Genomic DNA, 20,493 nt, shown 5'->3' on the forward strand with positions numbered 1-20,493 from the left:
AATCACTGACTGGGAGGTGAGGTGAGAGTAAGGGCAGTGCACATATAACAAGTTAGCAGATATTTTCAGGTTTTCTTTCACAACATAATAATAGTAATTTATACCAGGCAGAATGAGTTTTAATTGAACATCTTTCAAGTTGCAGTACAGCGAGTAGCTTGGATTAATGTTAGCAAATGTAGAGAGCTTAATGTTCAGTTTCAGAGCGTGCAGTAACTTTCTGTTTTATCAACATGCCAGACTGGAGCTTAAAGCATATTTGGCATATTTACATATTCATAATGCACTGTTACTTTGCAGATTCTACAGTGTCACATTGGCACTACATGGTGAGAAAATGCAAAAGCAAGTTAACATTATGGCTGTTTATAATCTCCAATATTTTTCCAATTGTCTTTATTTACAGATGGCTTCTTAGGCCAACAGTTTGCACAATAACTAATCAAACTAATTTGTTGCTGGCTCAGAATGTAATGCTTTGATTAGAAAATTTAGTTTCAGATCTATACTTCCCATATATAAACTAATTGTGGTACAATTTGTAATTACTTGTTTCTCCATGCAGTTCAAGTTGGCAGAATTATGGATGAATACTCTAGAGAGAAAAGGCTTAGGCTCAGTGCTTAGAGTTTTGGAGTTATTCACTTCAGTAGACATACTGAAACCACAGATATCTGAATGGAAAGACGTTTATTCCATAGATATAACCTATATCTAAGCCAAACGTATTCATTCTATTTCACTTATAAAAGCAGCAACCTCTCTGTATTGTCATTGGATCCCCATTTTTTTGTTCAAGGAAATTGGCTGTTTCAAAGATCCAAGTTGTACTTGGATATTTTGCTCACTGACTAAGGAATACTGTGATTTATTTAAATAATGTGTCAGTGCAATCCTTTGATTTGTTTTCAGTGAGGAGATAGTGAAATGTACTGCTGTATTTACACTTATTTAAAAGCACAGAGAAAAAACACACACGTGTGTGGTTTCTTTACAGTTGTGTATATATATATATGCACATGTTTCAAGAAAAAAAAAAGGCATAGGATCAGTATCATATCTCACCTTCAAACAAATATGTTAATTTGAATTGAAATAGGCAAGATTCCTTGTTCTTGAGAAGTGCAGTGCATGTGAAAACAATATACTCTCTTGTCCTATTAGTTAAAGCCCAACATATTCTATTCAGAGGAAACAATGGCTCTGGACTGTGATTTGTCTCCCTTTCACTCTGTTAGATAGCTTCCTGCTTCCTTCTTTGTGTAAAGCATGAAAGAAGAATATGTCCCACAAATACCTTCTTCGTACTGAATGAAGTTTAAAGGTAGGTAAAAACGTGATCAGTATTGATAAATCTGCATTTAAATCGACAAACATAATTCTCAGGTTCTCTCAGTAATCACATCATTTTTATAGCATTAAACCTACCATTATATATCCTTGCTTCACTGTGTGATTCAATGTGAACACTTCTTGGAACAATTAATATGTCATTATCTTTTAAAAGTATTAATTGTAGAAGAACCAAATGCATTCCTTTAAAGTATAGAATATTAAGAGCAGAAAATTTTACTGTTAGTCCTCTTCTGATTTCAAAATTTATGTGACAGTGAATGCAATTAGTCCATTTTCTCATTAATTTTCCTGAGAAAATATGCACAGGCATGAACAAGAAGCAGACTTGACTTAATAAAAAAATATTTTAAACTAAGTTTATAAATGCTTAAAGTAATGTTTCAAAATTTTAAAAAATCTGTCAAGTGGCTTAAATTTTCGTATTTCTGTAGCTTTGCTCTTAATATAGCATAAAAGCAGTTCTGTCAGATTAAAAAAGGCAAATATAAATGTCTGATTAATTCATGTTTATTTTGATCACATCATGTTACATCAGACCAGAACAACATAACACAAGCTGACAGAAATGTAACTTAAACTACACTATTCACTTACAGTCAGAAGTATGAACTTTTGGAATGAAAATCAAATTGATTGAAAGTTCATCATCCCCTTCCCTTCATCTTCCTTCTCTTCTGTTTTCAGAGATAAATACAAGTATGGTGGTATCGGCAGAGAGGTTCGGACAGAATTGCACACAAATCAATATGATTGGCAAAAATGTCCCCTTTATTAGAGGAAAGGCAGCTTATATACTGCCCGTGGCACAGAGACATGTGATTCTTCCCCAGGTTACATTGGATACATAAGGAAAACATACTGTGGTGTACAGTACTAATTGGATAACAGTAGGTGTCCATAAAACTTGTTTTCCTGACAGAACAACTCCTCCTTCACCTTGGCACAAGGCCTGCAGCCATACCAGTGGCGCAGTGTCTTTTACTGTCTGCACCAAACCATGCCAAGGTGAAGGTCTCAGAAACGCAATAGAAATTGTTCACACAATTTCTGTCCTCCGACATGGTGGTGTTATTTGGGAAAAATTTTCTGGGAGAACCAAGTGAAAAGAGGCTGGACAGAAGAAGAACAAGGGAAAATATAGGACACTACATTACCATTTGTCAAAAAACACTTTATATTCTGCAAAAGGAGTTCTAAAGATTATTATATTAAGAGTAGCTAAGCTTTGCTTTTGGCTTTATACTTCTAGTAATTTTTAAAATGTGGAGTTTGATAGGAATGACCATCTGTGGCATTCAAAGCCCATTAATTTTATTGCAGATATAAGTATGTACCAGTGACTTACGGAAGATGACTGTAGTCCAACTTAGGAAGACTGGCTTTTCAATTACTCTCAGATGTCTAAAAACATACCCTGATTAATTCTACCTTGCCAAGGCAAGTAAGTTTCCAATAGTCAGATAATTGGATCTTTCAAAATGGAAATAAATAGCAGCACCTAGTTACTGAGCTGTCCCAAGTCATGACTTGGATGTGGTTCTTTTCATAACAGGAAGTAGTAGACCCCAGAGCAGCAAGACTCATCTCCTGGAGAGCTCAGATAAATGTCTGGAGTTAAGTAAATATATCTAGAACTGTCTCATCCTTTAGCAATAAAACACCACTGAACCTCTCTCAGGACTGGTTTCAGTTGTCCAGCCAGCAAAAGGCTGACATGTACATGCCGACACCAGGATCCTCTCATTCTTCCAGGATGATTTGTAACCACTTTGCTAAATTTTCCTTCTTGTCTATTCCTACCTTAAAGTATAAGTCTGAGGTATAAAAAGAAGTTAATGTAGGTATGTGTATTCTTTCCTATCCTCAACTTGCAGCAGTCAATAATGTTGACACTAAAACAGGCTACAGAGAATTGCTTTGTTTTGTGTTGAGAAAGATCAGAAACCTGAAAACAATGGATACCTTATCACAAGACACAGAGTAAAGCTATATACCGTGACTATTCTGTGGTATATGAAGTAGTGCATAAACTATATTGCTATTCTGGAGGTCATTTCTCAATGGCAACACTCATTACTGTCTAAGGCAAACATTTCATCCTGTGAACCACAGCCTGGACCTATAACTGAAGCAGGTATAATGTTTGCTCTCTCAACTGTATTTTGTAATAGATGAAAATACACAATATGTGTCACACAGATAAAGTTATTGGTTTAATAACAATCTGTTCTTAATTACGATGTATAGCACTGACAAAAGAAGCACAATAGCTTCTAGGTAATTTTTTGTGAAATACTGGGTTCCAGGTCAGCAGCAGTTTCTTTGGACTGTAATGGGAGTTAGAAAGCTATATTTCTGTGTATTGCCTTGAAAATTTAGGGGCAGATGTCATGCAACAGGCAGCAAACAAAGCTGTCACTGGCCTAAGCAGATTTCGTCAATGCTGTGGTGTTGGTGACAAATTTAAATATCTGAAGAAATAGCACAGTCCTTTATTTCTGACACCAATTTGGCAAATTTGACTGTTTCACCTTTGCTCATCTACACCCTTCCCTAATAAGAATTTCATCCACAGATATTGCTGATAAGTGTTCTTTTCCCTCCCTCGTAATATTTACATCAGGAGATAGCACAGAAATAAATATTTTCTCATAGATTTTTAGTGACATTACCTGTTAGGAATCATGTAGGCAGACTACTTTACTCTTTTTCATTCATAAATATGAATTACTGTAGACTGTCAAGCACTATTCTCTATTTATTCTAGGAGCCATGATTTCTGGGGGCAATCTAGATGTTTATTAGATTTCATTAACATTCTTTGTGACTTTTTAAGTAATAATGACCAAAGTTCAGACCACTATTCAAGGATTAATGATTAACTGGAAGTTACGAAAGCGTGAGGCATAACAGAAGACCATTAGCTCCAGGTTCTTTTACAAAAGAAAAAAATTCCCTTTCCTCCAAAAAAATACTCAAAAGCCCCAAAGCATAGCAGAACCTTGAGAGACAGAGATAGTAAGTTTGAAACATTGTTTGAAATAAAGCTGTTAAAACTGAAAAATTATAAAGAACTTGCACATGGTATACAAGTTTGATTAACATTCCATTCGTCTTCATGCGTCTCTCTAATATTAGCTGTTAATTCCTCTGCAATAGGTGTACATTAAATATACACTTCGTTCATAAACAGCATCTAGAAATGACTGGGTAGAAATAAAGTAAAAAGAAGATGCTATAAAAGGAACATAATAGAAGAAACAAACATTTTTGTTTATGATTTGCATTTCCTTTTTATTTTTTTTTTTGGCAGCACATACTAGGAAGCATCAGAACATTGAAAACCAGCTGTTATTACATTCTAATGGGAAAAATCCAAATCATTTGAAAGGTAAGTTTTCCCCTACTCTTCCATGATAAATTCAAGTCACTTTATTTCCATAAAACATCTTTCGTGTAAAGTACCTGAAAATTATCCATACTGAAACATAAAATAATGAAATGGCATTCATAGGAAGGGTTTCAATGGGTTTTATAAAGATAACAGGCCAAAATAAATGAAATTGGACCAACTTACTCACAACATGTACATGAATTTTCCAATAACCCTGAAGATAAGTTCCGATTTACACTGTGAATCCTGTTCCTTCAGCCCTCACAGGATAAATTTAAGTTTCAATCTATTTAAATTTATTTGACGTTGTTCTTTCCTGTTTTGTTTTGTTTCCTTTGCATGTATATGCTGTTATTATCATTTATCTTTTTGTTTTACTTACAATAACACTAGTAAACAATCAAGATGAAACAAAGAAAAATGTAAAGAAAAAACACTAACTGCAACACCGATTAAATCAGTTCTGATCTTCATATTTATAGCAGACCATTCAACTATTCTACTTCACCATATTACGAAAAAGTAATTTGACTATACATAAGTGGTTAAAGGGGGAAAAAATCATACAATGCAACTATTGTTTACGTTCTACTATATCTAATAAACAATTTGAATTATTAGCAATGGCATATTTCTCAACTACTTACTGTTTCCGTAAAGAGTTTCAGAAAAAAAAAAGAAAAAATTATTTTTTTCTTCAGATCTTTATTTTATGAAAAGAAGGGATTGATTAGAACATGTAAGCAGACAGATATCTTTTGCTATCTGTAAATCTGATCCCAGTAGAACATAGAAAGAATTCATGTGACTTGGTGACCAGATGCACTTTGACTGACCTTCCCTGTGCAAATGTCGTGTCTGATATTTCTTTATCATTTGTGCTCCTCTTTAACAGTTAAACAAGACAGATAAGCAATGCTGACATCTGCATGTTTAGGAGTGTCATGGTTTGAGATAGCTCCAAAATCTAATTCTATAGTTCCATCCCCCCTCCCACATCTCAACCTAATGTGAGATGGGTTTTTCCAGACAAAACACAACCAGACTCAGAATGGGGGAAAGGGAATATATTACAATGACTGTACAAATAAATACTATAACACATTATACACAAAATCACAACTATCTCTACCATGACATATTGTATTTACAATGGATCAGATCTCTTCTCCCCTCCAAATAAAAGTCCAGGAGGGAAAGAAGGACAGATCCCTTCCAGTCTCTCAGGGCAGCAGCTTCTTCTAAGGCAGCAGGTCTTCTCATCTCATGCATGCAACAGTAACTGGATTGTTGTAGCTGGATCTCTGTTCAATACACACAAGGGGGTCTCCAAACCCCTCAGCTCTCCTTCGGTCCAAGCGAAAGCCTCACCTGTGGACTGTGAGCAGGGACCAGACTCACGTCACCACAGGTATATCATGAAATGCAGGGGCATCTTCGTGAAAGTCCCTTCCTCAGGGGATTCAAATTCCCCTTTGCAGAGCTCCGTGCTCTGTCTCAAGGCTGCTAGCTTAGCAGCAGCAGCGAGGGGGGTCAAGGTCAACCACCCCCCCCCCGCATTCCTTCTCCGTCCTGGTCCAGCTTCAGGACGCCTTTGAGCTTCTCAGTTCCTCTCTGCAGTGCATGCTGCACTTCAAGGCTCTTTCAAGTAAGAGTCCATCATCTTCCTCCTTTCCAGGAGGTCTCAAAGGAGTTTTAGGGGTTTGGTACAGTTCCTACCCCCAGAACTCCGAAGCTCTGCTGCAGACTCTCTTCTCCTCAACTCTCCTTCCAGGTGTCTTCTCTGCGGTGCTGCATGTCTCTGTTGCTCCATCTTATCTCTTCTGGCTCTCTGCCACCGCTTCTCTGGTCAGTGCCAGCTTGGCTGCTGCTTTTCTCCGGCCGTTGCCCAGTTTGGAGAAAACATCTCCCAGCTCACAACTACATAAAGCTTTATGCTGTTCCAGGTCCCTGTAGCCCTCAACTGGGGCTGGGGGGCCCCAGAGGCCCCGAGGGGCTCCGGACCCCTTTCCTCGTGGCTCCTACAACAATGGTTACTTCTCTAACAACCCAACTACAACTCTTCCGGTGCTTGTGATATGTTTACATTTCTGCAGGAGCGCTCATTGGGCAGAACTTCAAAACTTCCAGGGGTTTGCACCCCTGGGGGTTACCACTTTTGAGCCTCTGGGGGAAAACAAGGTTCAAACCACTACAAGGAGGCATGAGTGAGACCCAAAAAATGTTGTGTATCCTCATTACATATTTCTAACTTAAACTTAATTTCTAATAGGTTTTGAGTTATATAGACAAAAATTCAATTGTAAAATATGTAAGAATTTTCCCTGAAGTGCTGAGAGTTAAACATCTCTGAAAGTAAAAAGAAAGAAGATCCACTCCCCTTCATTTGGTCATAAGAGGAACATCCTCTAAAATATCCTTCAGACTGATTAGATGCATTTCCCAGGATTCACTGAAATGTTCTTTTTAGACATGATTTTCAATCCCAAATGATTAGATATTTCCATAATTGTCCAGTTTGTGAATGATCTATAGCATACTCTGCAATCATCTAGGTCATTGGTCATGTATTTTTTATAAAAAAGAATTATAATTTCTTGTCAAATTACACAAGCTACCACTATTACAGCTTTCCTAATGGTGATGCTTGTTTCTATCTTACATGTTAGGTTATTTAATGTTAATGTACTTATAAAAGCAACAAACTTTACTTTAATGCTAAGATTTATTTAGTGGGGGTTTTTTGGTTTATTTTTTGGGGGGAGTTTTTAATGAAAAAAGTCATCAGAATTGGAGAGGTGATGCTTGCAGATGACTAAATGATATGTTAGACATTTATATAAAGACTCTGAGAACTGGTGAAATTAGATATCAATATTTACCTTATTATTATCTAGTAACTGAGCAGAAGATGTGGTAGTGTACATATTTACCAATACAATGCACCAGGTCATTTTATGTTGAGGATAGACCCAATAGTCTGATGGAGTATGAGGTAAAGAGTAAAGTTGTAAACAGTGAGTTATCAAATCAAGGTAACTACATGCTCAGATTACTCAGTCATGGAAGATCTGTGAGACGGATGAAGCTGAACATCTATGACTACTTTAACTATCACTTATTTTCTTCCTTTTGCAGTATAGACAACATTAAGTTTAATTTTGAAAATAATAAATTCTTAAAACAAAATCCATTGCAATATATGTTTGCATATAGTGCCAAAATATGATTAATAGTGTCTGTTGTTGATTAGCCTGTGCTATTTGCTGCCAGTAGTCTGGAACTGGGTGAGATGACTGCCTTGACCTTGTACCTTGATTCCTATCACGAACATGTTATTCCATCTTAGAAAGCATAGTCAGCTGAACAAGGCTCCTGCTGGATAAGTGCCATGGGGAGACTAAAAAAGTAAGTAACCCAAACAAGCAGTAAAAATTCCTATGATCTCTCTGGGGAGAAGCAAGAAGTAGAAATGTAGGCAAGACTCAAGGGTGTCAGTGAGAAAGTTTCTTGTCATAGGCACCAAGAACTAGGCTGGAGGAGAGACAGTCCTTTAAGGACAGAAGGGACTGGGAGGTTTCTTTTTTACTTATGTTTTTATCGTGTACCTTAGCAGGTATGTTCTACTTATCTTTAGTTTTGATTCTGTCTTTTATTAACTTAATAGTATGCAAGATTTCATGTGGCTTCTGTTATATTTGCTTCAAGCAATGTTAGACTTACTAAGACATTCTGACTGGCTCAAGGTCTCATCACAGGTTCATTTAACATGTTTTTTTAATTCAGAAATAGACTAAAAAAAACCACTTGGACATGCTTTCCTCATTTACATGGTATGGTTTTATAGACATAGGCCTGCCTCACCAAGTTGAAATGAACTGCCCTAGTTTAAATAAAGAATCAAATTCTGTTGGAAGTATTTTGAATAGTTATTTATGAAAAAAACACAACTGCTACTTTGACATTGTGTCAAACTTCCCTGAAAAGAAGAAAATTTGAAAATCAAAATATTTAACTCCAAATAAAATACTTTTTTATTCACTTCAAAGAAAGAGTCAAGACTATATTTACACATTAAGAAATGAAGCAAAACTGATCTTTTGTCTCAAACTGATATGCTGCTTGGTGCCACATGCTGTGAGTTTTTGGGATTGGAATGCTGAGCTTGCAAGTCAGTTTCTCAGCTGTAAGAAATAGAAATTCATGTTTTTATATCACGATAGAGCTACTTGGAAATAACCCTTATTTAATTTTATCAGAAGTTAGGTTTCTCTTAAACATAGATCAGAAACAACAGCCTCTGGAATGTCTGGTTAAAAAACAGGTTTTTGTAGTTTTCCAGATTGTCAGAATCAAAAGAATTTCTGAAACAATCATTTTTGCTCTCATTTTTTGTGCCCTAGTCACAAGGAAAAGAGTTAAAGAAGATTGTGCTGGAATCCTGATTCCATGCACACTGCTAACATTATTTTCTTCTTACAAATTTCAGAAGTAGTTTATTTATTTTATTTCAGATAGTTTTTTACATGAGAACATTTTTTTGTATACATGTAAATCCAATTTTTGAAAGCAGTTCACTTGCTTCAAGGTTTTCTTCACTGGTAATCATTAGCTTAATATTCTACCACAATGAAGTCCTTAAGAAAATTTACTCTTAGGATTACAACTTCCTTTGTCTTCCTTTAAAAAACAAAAACTTTTTAAAGTTTTCTCTGTTCCCATCTGGTAATGTGTCCCTCTTTTTTTCTTCTCTTTAAGTCAATGTCCTCTCTAAGAGTACTATGGGAGACTCAAAATTACATAGCATAATTCAGTAAAGTTTATGCTATATATTGTGAGCTATTTGACCAACAGTTTATCATCCATCTGCCTGTAAAACACAGAACTCACTGTACTTCCATGAACAAATATATACTAGCTACCCAAGAATCTTACTCATAAAATATCTTAATGACTTCAGTTTTTTACAAGTAAGTTATCAATTGACAATTGTAATGATAGTGCTCAGCCCTGCAACAATTTAGGAAATTAATGTACTCTATCAATGAAACACAAATTAATTAATTAATTAATTATGTGTTCTGGTTTGCTAGAGAAGGTGTGAATAACTGTATTGATGCCAAACCTATTGCTCTGTATTTACAAAGTATGCCTGAAGACTGCTTTCCACAGTAGAAACATGCAAAATTAAAGGGGTTGGGGATGGCTTCAATGACAGTAGAATAGTTCTAGCTACCAGATAATAATTTTAATGTGTGACTTGATATGAAAAGCAACACTCAAATTTCCAACTCACTGCAAATCAAGTGACATACTGCATAAAATAAATATGCAACAGAGATAAAAAGTATATTTAACTTTATGTGGGCATGTATGGCTCATTGAATACTTTCACACTTTTCATGAGATTTCTTTGAAAAAGCTATGAAATAGAGTGCACCAGGGAAAACCTTTTTATAATAAAGTGTAAAAGAATAACTGATGGATAGTAACTGACAACCAGATACTAAAATGAAACTTTAAAATTCATTTCATCATAAAAATAACAAAAAAAAAAGGATTTATATCTTTACTTTAGAAAAAAGGTTAGACTCCCTAGTGTTACTATAAATCATAAATAAAATAACTTTATTAATCTTAAATAACAAAGATACGAACAAAAGGTTTTCTCCCTAATGTTTCAGCACTATCAAGGCAACTTTATCCAGGAAACTTTAGCAGTATATTTTATCTACAACTAACAAATGGACACAGAATCTTGAACACTTCATATACCAAAACTAACTCTGCATATTATTTCTCTTACTTAAATGAACATAAATCATATCTTTACTCTTAAACCACTTTTTATGTAATACTCTTTAACACTTCCCCTGAAAATTGCTTTCAGGTTGCAGTCACAGCACAGCTGCACTTGTAGTTTGTTTTGAGTGTGATATTTTCTGCTGCTAGCATGGTAAGGTACCTTTTCAGTCTCATGAACACTAGGTATAAAGACAATTTAGGATGTGGGAAATTTGGAAAATTTCAAACATTTCAAACATTTTTGATTTGTTTACTCCTAACATCAAACCAATACCTTCTAAAATCTGAATCTGATTCACTACAGCATAACCAATGCTTCTTACATTAGAAGGTGCTCCCACTATTCTAGTACCAACCCTTTTTTTTGTTTCTTAGTATAAATCAGACTCATCAATGCTTCCACTGCTTGTTTTATCTTGAAAATTCTTGTATTTTTGTTTACACAGGCCAGAAGAGAAGTCTTTTTGGTATTTTTGAAGCATTTTTTCATGCTATTCCTGAACAAATAACACATCATTTTAAGAAAGCATTCAGTGTCTGGTGCATGCAAGAGAACAAACTTTGACTTTGTGATTCCAAATATTTTATTGCATGATCTCATAAAACATATTTAAATTCTCATTTTCTTTTATGACAAATGCATTAATCTTTGGTATTTCAAAGAAAACCTTGCATAAGTACCAGTGTAACATATCAAAGGAGATGTCTTTCTTACTGAACAGGTTGTGTCTTCTGAATTACAAATTTGTTAGTATTTGACTGATTTATTACATAAATTCAAATTGTTTGCCAGTTGTGCCTGCGATTCAGGTTTAATTTCAAACTTTGAAAAATGTCTAGGGAAGAAGGTATGAAGCATATGTTGCTGAAGTTTCTTAGAAAAGATTTGATGTCTGCACATCCTGTAGCAAAGTGTTCATCTTTAAGATCTGAAAACCAAAGTCCTTAGTCTAGTAGTATGTTATTATGAACTGTATTTTCTTTTAAGACTTATATTACGAATATTTAAATGAGTATGCATAAATTTATAGATCAACATATCCATTTTTATTTAATATCTCTTTTTCGTATTAATAAGTCTTCAATTAGACTGTTAATATTTCAATTACACTAATAAATTACTGGCTTTACACATCAGGTATTTCCTTTAAATCCATAAAGACATTTTGGATGTAATAGAAATTGCTCAAATATCTTGACATTAGGTGTCTAGATGTATTTAATTCGCTTCAGTGGCTTGTTAATGGTATATAAGTCATCAAGTACTTTGAAGTAGAAATACCAGGGTTTTTTTAGCTCATTTAAGGCGGAAACTAGATACCAAAACGTGTCACAGAAAGGCAGGGTCATGGAATCATAGAATGTTTTGGGTTGGAAGGGACCTTAAAGAACATCTAGTTCCAACCCTGACAGGGACACCTTTGAGTAGAACAGGTTGCTTGATGACTGATTCAACCTGGCCTTGAACACTTCCAGGGATGGGCTACCCACAACTTCTATGGGGTACCTGTTCCAGTGTCTCACCACTCTCCTGGTGAAAAATTTCTTACTAATATCTAATCTAAATCTACCCTCTTTCAGTTTAAAACCATAATCCCTTATTCTATCATTATAAACTCTTGTAAAAAGCCTGTCTTCAGCTTTCCTTGTAGACCCCCTTTAGGTACTGGAAGTCTGCTATGCATCTCTTTGAATGGACTGTAAAAGTCAGTAACAGAGATACTTTTTTTTCTATAACAGACACCAAACTGAACACAGAGTTGAGCTAAATGTTAATGTCCACAGTTTTAGATGACCTCGGTTTAGACTTCAGGTCAGTCTCTGCGATTTGTCTGTATAATATCTGCAAACGGGCCTTTCTTAAAACAACATAGTATTAAGAAGATTGAATTTCAGCTGAAATGAATGAATGGAAGAATACATAGAGGGAGACAATATATTTCTGATTCTTTTCTATGCATACTTTTTCATTTTCTTAGATTATTTTTGTTTCAGATTTTCTCTGAATCAGAAAAAGATGTATAACAAAAAAATTATTCTGGAAATTGCCTGAAAGCTGTCTGAAAATCTCTCATGGCAACTAGTTAGTTTGGAAACCTTTATTATTTGAAATTTAAATATAGATACTTTTAAGTCCAGCGTAACACTCATTGATTAGCTGCATAGATACATATTATTGTGTGTTTAGATCAGATTAGAAAGAGTGATGTTTGTTACATAAAAATTTACATGAGAATTTTTGACCTGTGTACTCATATGAATTTACAGTGAAGTTTAATATTTTTCTTGTGTTGTATCGTAAAAAAAATTCCCTTCGAGCATCAGATTGGAGTTTCTTTTCTTCTAGAATCACAGTTTAAATATATACTGCTTGCAAAATACCTAAGAAAAAAGGGAAATTCCATTAAAAATAACTATAATAATGATTCTCACCGCAATTTCTTTTTTTTTTTTTATACCCATATTCATTTCCTGAACTTGGTAGGCTCTGAAAGTAAAAATGCCTATATTTGTGACCTGGAGATTAGTAAATCTAGGCCGTTTTATATGAGCTTTGTGACATCAGATATAAATGTAATCAAAACTTGCTTAGTGTTCCACTGTTTTACTAAGGCTATCTGAGATACTTAATTTTCCTGAATCAAGACAAGCTCTGGGAATAGCTTCCTAGATATAAATAATAGCTGAGAACTTGGCTAAAACTGGGAAGAATTAAAAGAAATTCCACAATTAATTCTCCATCGAGAATTTGTTAGTCTACGTAGATACGAGGTCACTGCATTTACTCAATACCAGGAATAATTGAACAAGCCAAATTTCTGCAGTAGTTGTATTTTCATGATCTGAACATGGTATCACTGAGACCAAGAGCTAAGAAATTAATTTGACATTTATGTGACAATGAGATCTTTTCACTGTACTAGAAAACATTGTTTTTTTAAAAAAATGATAGTAAAAGGCATCACCTTTATACCTCACGGCACAGGCTCGCCCTCAGTTGATCATGAGGAGGTGAGTCAGTTAAAATGCAAGGTCAGCTATAGAGACAGTTCCTGCTGCTTCCACTGAAGTGAGTAGGCCTAATTTCTGGTGGGAATAAAATACTGAACTACAGAGATCTGCAGTCTGATTTTTCATGGTAGCACATGTATTTCATAAAAACCCTTTTTCCATTTAGCTCTAAGACACAATTTTAAAGGGTCATTTGTTAACTCTGTCTGCAAACATGTAAGGGCACTTGAACCTGTTGAGCTCCAATTCCATCCAGAAGCAGTAAACCTTACTAGAGGTTTTTAAAATAATTAATAGTCTGAATAAGTCCATTATCATTTAAGATCTATTTTAGCTACACATATTAATATTCTGTTTTTGTAGCAAAGCTATTTAGATACTGCCATTCATTGATAATAAGTCATTTATTCCTCATTAACTGTTAGGATGGATGTAGATACTCATTACAGCAAGACAACAGACTCATTTAACTGCACACAGTACTTGATTATACACATGAACATTGACTGGAATACAAATTTCATTCTACATAAGTCTCAACTTGGTTGTTATTCTCACCATGAAATAAAGTATCTTATCTGCTGTAATTCTTTTTTCTTTTTTAGTGTCTTTTTTAAAAGGCAAGAAAGAACATAATAATGATTGTCAATAATCTCATTTTAGGTAAATACTGACACAAGAAATAAAGGTTCCTCATGTAAACTGCTGTTGGGTTTTAAAAATGTGCCTTTGCTTGATAGTTCTCCTAAAATTAGTACAGTCTTAAAATAAATGAGACTCAGATTTTAGAAATGTGAGACCTTAACAAATACTCATTACGCTGGTCATGGACACAAGCTTTTACTTTCTCATGAAATACAGATATTCTATGTCCCAGCTACAGAAATCAAAGGCCAATCTCTCCCTGCCAAGTGGAATTAAAAGTATATTCTCTGTCATCTTTTGCTCTATAATTGTGACTTATTTTTTCCTATGTTTGTAATTTCTTTCTTTTCGTTTTTCAATTTTAGCTGTTTACATTTATTGAAAATCATTGTGTGTATATGTAGAAGAATTACAATCACCCTTCAGTTATTATTAAATACTATGCCACTTCTATGCCCAGAGCATTGTACAAGGGTTTTAGTAATGTAAGAAAATTACAGCTTAGAGATAAACTGAGGCTTTGTGTGATAGGTAGGTCAAGTCTACTGCTCTATCTCATGAAAGGAACTATGACTCAGTAACACAACTGCATTTACTGTTGGAAATATAAGATAATTTTGTGGTGTTTTTCCATGGCCCTACTCAAGGCTTCCCCATTGCAAATATATATGCATGTATTCTGCAAAGATATGAGTTCATTCCCAGGGGGTGTACATAGGAACTTTGCTGCATAGTCAGTGATGTTTACCCTTTCTGCAGGCAAATTACTCCTTCATAAATGCAAAACCAGCAGCCCCACCTACTCCTTATTGAAATACACAGAATAGGTAACAGAACTGTCCAAAGCAGCTTAAAAAACGGGAGGAGAACAGAACTCAGATTTAAAGAAGAATAGCTTCATGAAGTCAGTTGTCTCAGATCTGCTGTTCATCTGGTGGAGAGCTTCACAGAGAAATTCCCAGCTGCCTAGAGCAATAGTTCTTCTTTCCCACTCTGAGTGAAGAAGATTGGATTAGCTTTTGGCAACAATTAACACTTCACATGAAGAAATTCAGGGTTTTAGTGTGAGTAAAGTCCTTTTATATTTCTTTCTGTATACTAAGGGGAGCACGTTGAATCTGGCATCCCGCTGCATGCACATCCAGACAATGCGATGTCTACATGTGGTGTAGCATATATATGTAATGTCACATACATATGCAGTTACATATGATGTAACTATACATGAAAACTGAAAAAAAAAAAACAAAAAACCAAACCCAGAGTTATTAAGCAATAATATTTTACCTTTTCTTTGGCATTTGAGATTTATTAAGATTGGACTACCTAGTTTTTAAGACAAAAACTCCCAAAGAAATATTCTGAAAAGCAGATTTTTTTCTTAAGAAGAAATCTGTGTGGTCAAAATATAATTTTACACTGAAGAATACCTCTGCTGGAAAATGTTCAACTAGCTTTATTTGAAAATTTTTCATATGGAGGAGACAAGACATACAGTATCTTGCAGGACTAAACTGTTCAAAGATCTACAAAAAAAACCCAGTACAGGATATGCTATATATAGGCAGTAATACTGAAGGCTCCAAGGGTTCCTAATTTCTTCCAGCTGAAACCAGTATTCCTGAAAACTATTCTCAGAAGTAAATCTTAATAAAGACTCTTTCCATCCATGTTTGAACCTTCTGTTCTCTTCCATTTCCTCTCAAGTCCTTAAAAGTTTTTGTTTTCTAATGGCAATATATATTTTGAAATTCTGTTAGTGAGGAAAAAATGTCAAATTATCATGTCTGTGAATGTAATAATACACTGAATACTTTAGAATCAAGAATTAGAGTGCAAGAAGTAGACAACATCATAATTTGTCATAGATTCCATGACCTGAACATTTTTTTTATACTATGTCATGCTTCCAGAATTATGCAAATGTATGTTTTATTAATTTAATTCACTTGATAATTTAGATATTAAAAAATCCTCTAAAAATATCTATTTTTTTAAAAAAAAATGCTACTACATAGAAGTAAACTACTACAAAAGTAATTTATTAATTGGACCACAAAACTGAAATTCTTGTTATTACATTACTCTCCCAAAAAATATAGGAAATTCTATGTTTCATTATCCTAGTGAGCCATACTGAACTTTGTAACAAAGCAAGTACTATTTATAATTTTCTTTAAAGTGCACAGTTTAATTGGCAAAATGTCAAGGCTGATTCAATCAGATTGGTGGCATGATCGTTGACAACATTCTCCAAGAATTCTGATTCATATTAGAAATTGAAGACATATGTTGCGGGAGAAGATGCCTTAACAATGAAAATATTGTTGGTTCAGACAGATGGTAACTTTTTTAGTAAGGAAGATGATAGCAAGAATGTGACAGTTGAATAAAAGTTAAAACCTATTAAAACTGACAAGGTCAAAGATAGGATGGGGCAACAAGGAGGTGGATTTCAAAATAACTGTTAAAAATAATACTTTATAAAAGAAAAGTTTTCTCTCCATGATGATCTTCATCACCAAAAATGTTTGCTTTTTTTTTTTTTTTTTTTTTTCCCCTGGATGCATAACTGGTACAAAACTGCCACTGTTTGGAAAAAAAAAAAGAGTCCCTAAAGTTCATTCAAAGTTTAATTCTTTTTATCTTGCAAATCAATACTGCTTTATGTTACTGGATTCTTTATTCAGAAGTAGTCTTTCAAGGCCAGACTGTGTAGCCTGTATTCACAAGAGTGAACATGTAAGTTCTTCTGCTATAGCCAATAAATTTAATTGCTTATTTATAGATTGGTAACACATTATGGGTTTCTCTGTTCCTTTCCATTTCCAGACAGTGACTTTAAATCTTCATTTTACTTTGCTTTTTTATTTTTTCTTAACTGGTAAGTTTTCTTATTTTATCTCATAGTTAAGTTTTTTTTATGTCTATGCATGATTAGGTAGAGTTAAACTTGCTATTTGACATCAATAGCACTTTTCAAATAATTCAATTTTGAAAGCTTAGAAGGCAAATAAGAGCTTGAAATATGAAACATTAAAATTACAACCATTTAATAAAGCCCACCTCTAAATACCAGATTCCAACCAGAATTTATAAATTAAACTGCTTTGTCAGTGTTATATAATCTCATGTAAAAGAAAAAAAAAGGTACAGAACTACAGTAATACTTTGACTTGTGATAAAACAATATTATTTGTACAAAGACTAGTTTAAACATATCAGTCATTTTATTTACTTTTCATCATGATAATTTTTCTGCTGACAAGAAAAATATTCTATCAAACATCAAAAAACATTTTATTTGTGCCCTTATAGGCTTGAAATTATTTATCTTAAAATCACATCGAACCATCAGAAAACCAACAAAAATTAAATTAAATTTAGGAGAAGCTGATTCCCCAACATTCAGGAATCAAAATTCTACTATTCCAGAATAAGACAATGTTTTCTCAGAGCTGTAATGCTGACCCACCCTTCGAAATAGGTTCTTCTCATTAAGTCATTGAAGTTTATATGAGACTTTTAGTTTCTACAGTGAATACTTTCTGGGATTTTTATTCTACTGAATAGCTACCAATACTTGATGTTATCTTTATTAGGTGTCATTAAAGGGACAGAGAAAGTTGTAAGATATTTATTGTAAGGAATTGTATTTTCTGCCTAGCACTAAGCAAAATTTCATTAAAGTTTTCTGCTGGATGACGTTGCTACATTACTGTTTACTGACCAAAAGCCTCTTTTAATAACTCTTATAACAGAAATAAAACACATGTACCCAGTTGTGGCATACTCATGTGAATTTAGGACAAAGCCATACAACAGTGCTGGCTACCATCTCAATTCTTATTTACAGTTTTACCATACTTTGAAATTCTTAAATTTGAAACAGAGAATTATTCTTATGTGGTATTTTGTAAAACAATGTCATAACCCAATCCTTGTTAATAATGCCTCTTACCTTTCACAGGAAGGGATGAATATGCAGGTGGATTATCCAGGCTTACATGGATACAAGTATCAGAGCAGCATAGAACTGAGAAAATCTTGAAGTCTTCTTTGGTATTCAGCACTATTTCATGACAGACTCTCATTTCAAATGGTGTGTTAAGGACAACTGATCTAGCACGTAGGGGTAACCTAAATACTAAGTCATCTAAAAATATTATTTCCACTTTTATTGGTGATTATAAAAGATCAGAATATGCACTATCTCTCAGTCAACCATACGTTCATTAGAATTCAGAATGAAAAATAAGATCTGTATTCTCTGAAAGAAAAATGAAAATTATGCAAGGAAATCACTAAGAAACAAAGAAACTTCTGAGAAATATCTCGTTGGTCTTTGGAAGTATTTATGTGAGAGAAAATGACTGGCATCCATTGATACCACTTTCATGATACTTTGGGTCTTATGGATTCTGTAGTATGTAACAGCTCCGTTCCAGAATCCTTCTGTAACAGATTCTTATTACAAAAGGGAAGATGTTCTTTTTTCACTGAAGGTATCAAATGATTGCTGAGTGCAATATAGACAGGATTTCAGAATACATGATTGGACTTTTTCTTCTCCTTTGTTTCTAGGATAACATCAAACCCCCATCCCTCAGGACTGATATTTTTCTTACTGAAAGCATAATTCCTTCTGATCCAATTGTGAGTTCCAACTGTATTAAGACTGAAGGCTGGAAGTCTGCCACATCCATCTAGAATTTTAATTAGATAAAAGTATGTGCTTAGACTTAAGCACAGACTTAAACTCTTGTTTGAGTGGGATCTATGTCAGTATCTTGGCAGGAGCTCAGTAAATACAGCCCAAAGCAATTAAAAAAATAAGGGTTTTTTTAAGGTAATGACTTTACCTATGACTTCACTGAATGTACAGTCAAGCCCAATAATTGATGAATAAGCTTAACTTAAACATAGAATCAAATTTATATGATCTCTTAGACAGCAATGTTAGATGAAGTTTTGTCAATTCAAAAGACTCCTAGACACTTTGTCCTATTAAAACAACTAATTCCTCTTTAAAATTTTAGAAATAACTGGGGTTTATATAACTCTAAATACATCAAAAGAGAAAATCGATGACATCTGAAGTGCAAATTTTAAAATTTTCTGCTATCTAGAAACAAGTAAAAAATTCCTTAGGAAAGTTAATTTATTTTTTCTTCCACCCTCCAAATGTGCTTTACAAAATAATTTCCTAATATCCAAATTAGGTCAATTAAATTTTCAGTATTTAAAAATTGTTATAGGTTTTCTATTTCTTTATCAGAAGTAAAATTAGTTATGTGTTGGATTAAGTAAATAGATTTACTTCCCTAGGAAAGCAAAATAAAGTCCACACATTCACTTATTGGAATGAAACACCATGGCGAGTGTTTAAAATGCATGAGAAAGAATTCACACCTAAAAACAGATGTCTAACAAGATGCATTAAAAAAATCCAGCAACACAGTTTTCTTTATCTGTTTTAGAGTTTTTTTTTTCCTATCTCTTCTTTTAATAATAAATCTTTCTTGTGTTTCCATTATATTTGTTTAAAGCCCTATCTTTTATCTACCTCTCTCTGTTGCCTGTCCCGAACTTCTCAGTGTATTCTCCAGTGCATTTCTAGCTCCTCTAAGACTTTTTTTTGATAACTTTAAAACATTCTGATTTTGAAGGTCTTCTTTAAGTTAGGGTAGCTGCAGTATGTCACAACCAGTGTTCATATTTTAGCATGAACTTTCATTTCAGTTCTTCATACAATCTTTTACTTGCAAATTCAGGATTTAAGAAAATAATTAGATTTCTTTTTCAAATGAAGCTTAGCTCACCCTGCATTCTAAATAGTCATAGAATCTTCCAGATTAATTAGAAGTCCTATAACTTACAGAATAAATTAACAGTTGAACCAAACAGAAAAAGCAGTGATTAGAACATAAATTGTTTTATAATTTTCAGACTGGAGAAAAAGAGTTTGATGCAAAGAGATTCTCACCATATGATTGTTGCTTAAAGAAAAATCAAATTATCTGGGAAAATTAAGATCTATTAATTAGAATATTTAGTTTTGAAACCATGTTGTTAGCTGGGGATGCTGGGAGACTTGGAAATAAAGTTATCAATTTTATCTGTTAATTATAAATTATTAGAAAAAGAGGAGAGATATCTGATTTCCCCAAAAATATCCTTTGATCTAAAATTGGGCTCTTAGCAGCCAAGGAAGTTAATGAAAAATTGTGTAGAAGCTATGCCCAGCAGGAATAATAATTTCCTTCTTCTTTAAAAGTTCT

At 33.8% G+C, this 20,493-nt stretch overlaps 1 long non-coding RNA gene across 1 annotated transcript; it reads left to right on the forward strand.

Annotated features, from left to right (window-relative positions):
- Positions 1-4,256: 4,256 nt before the first annotated feature.
- LOC113953857 lies at positions 4,257-18,773 on the forward strand. The gene is made up of 3 exons (XR_003530043.1): positions 4,257-4,374; positions 4,670-4,747; positions 18,183-18,773. It is a non-coding gene; the product is annotated as an uncharacterized LOC113953857 (long non-coding RNA).
- The last annotated feature ends 1,720 nt before the right edge of the window (positions 18,774-20,493 follow it).

The sequence above is a fragment of the Corapipo altera genome, unplaced genomic scaffold, assembly GCF_003945725.1.
Source record: "Corapipo altera isolate COAL_440 unplaced genomic scaffold, ASM394572v1 66, whole genome shotgun sequence".
Classification (NCBI taxonomy): Eukaryota; Metazoa; Chordata; class Aves; order Passeriformes; family Pipridae; genus Corapipo; species Corapipo altera.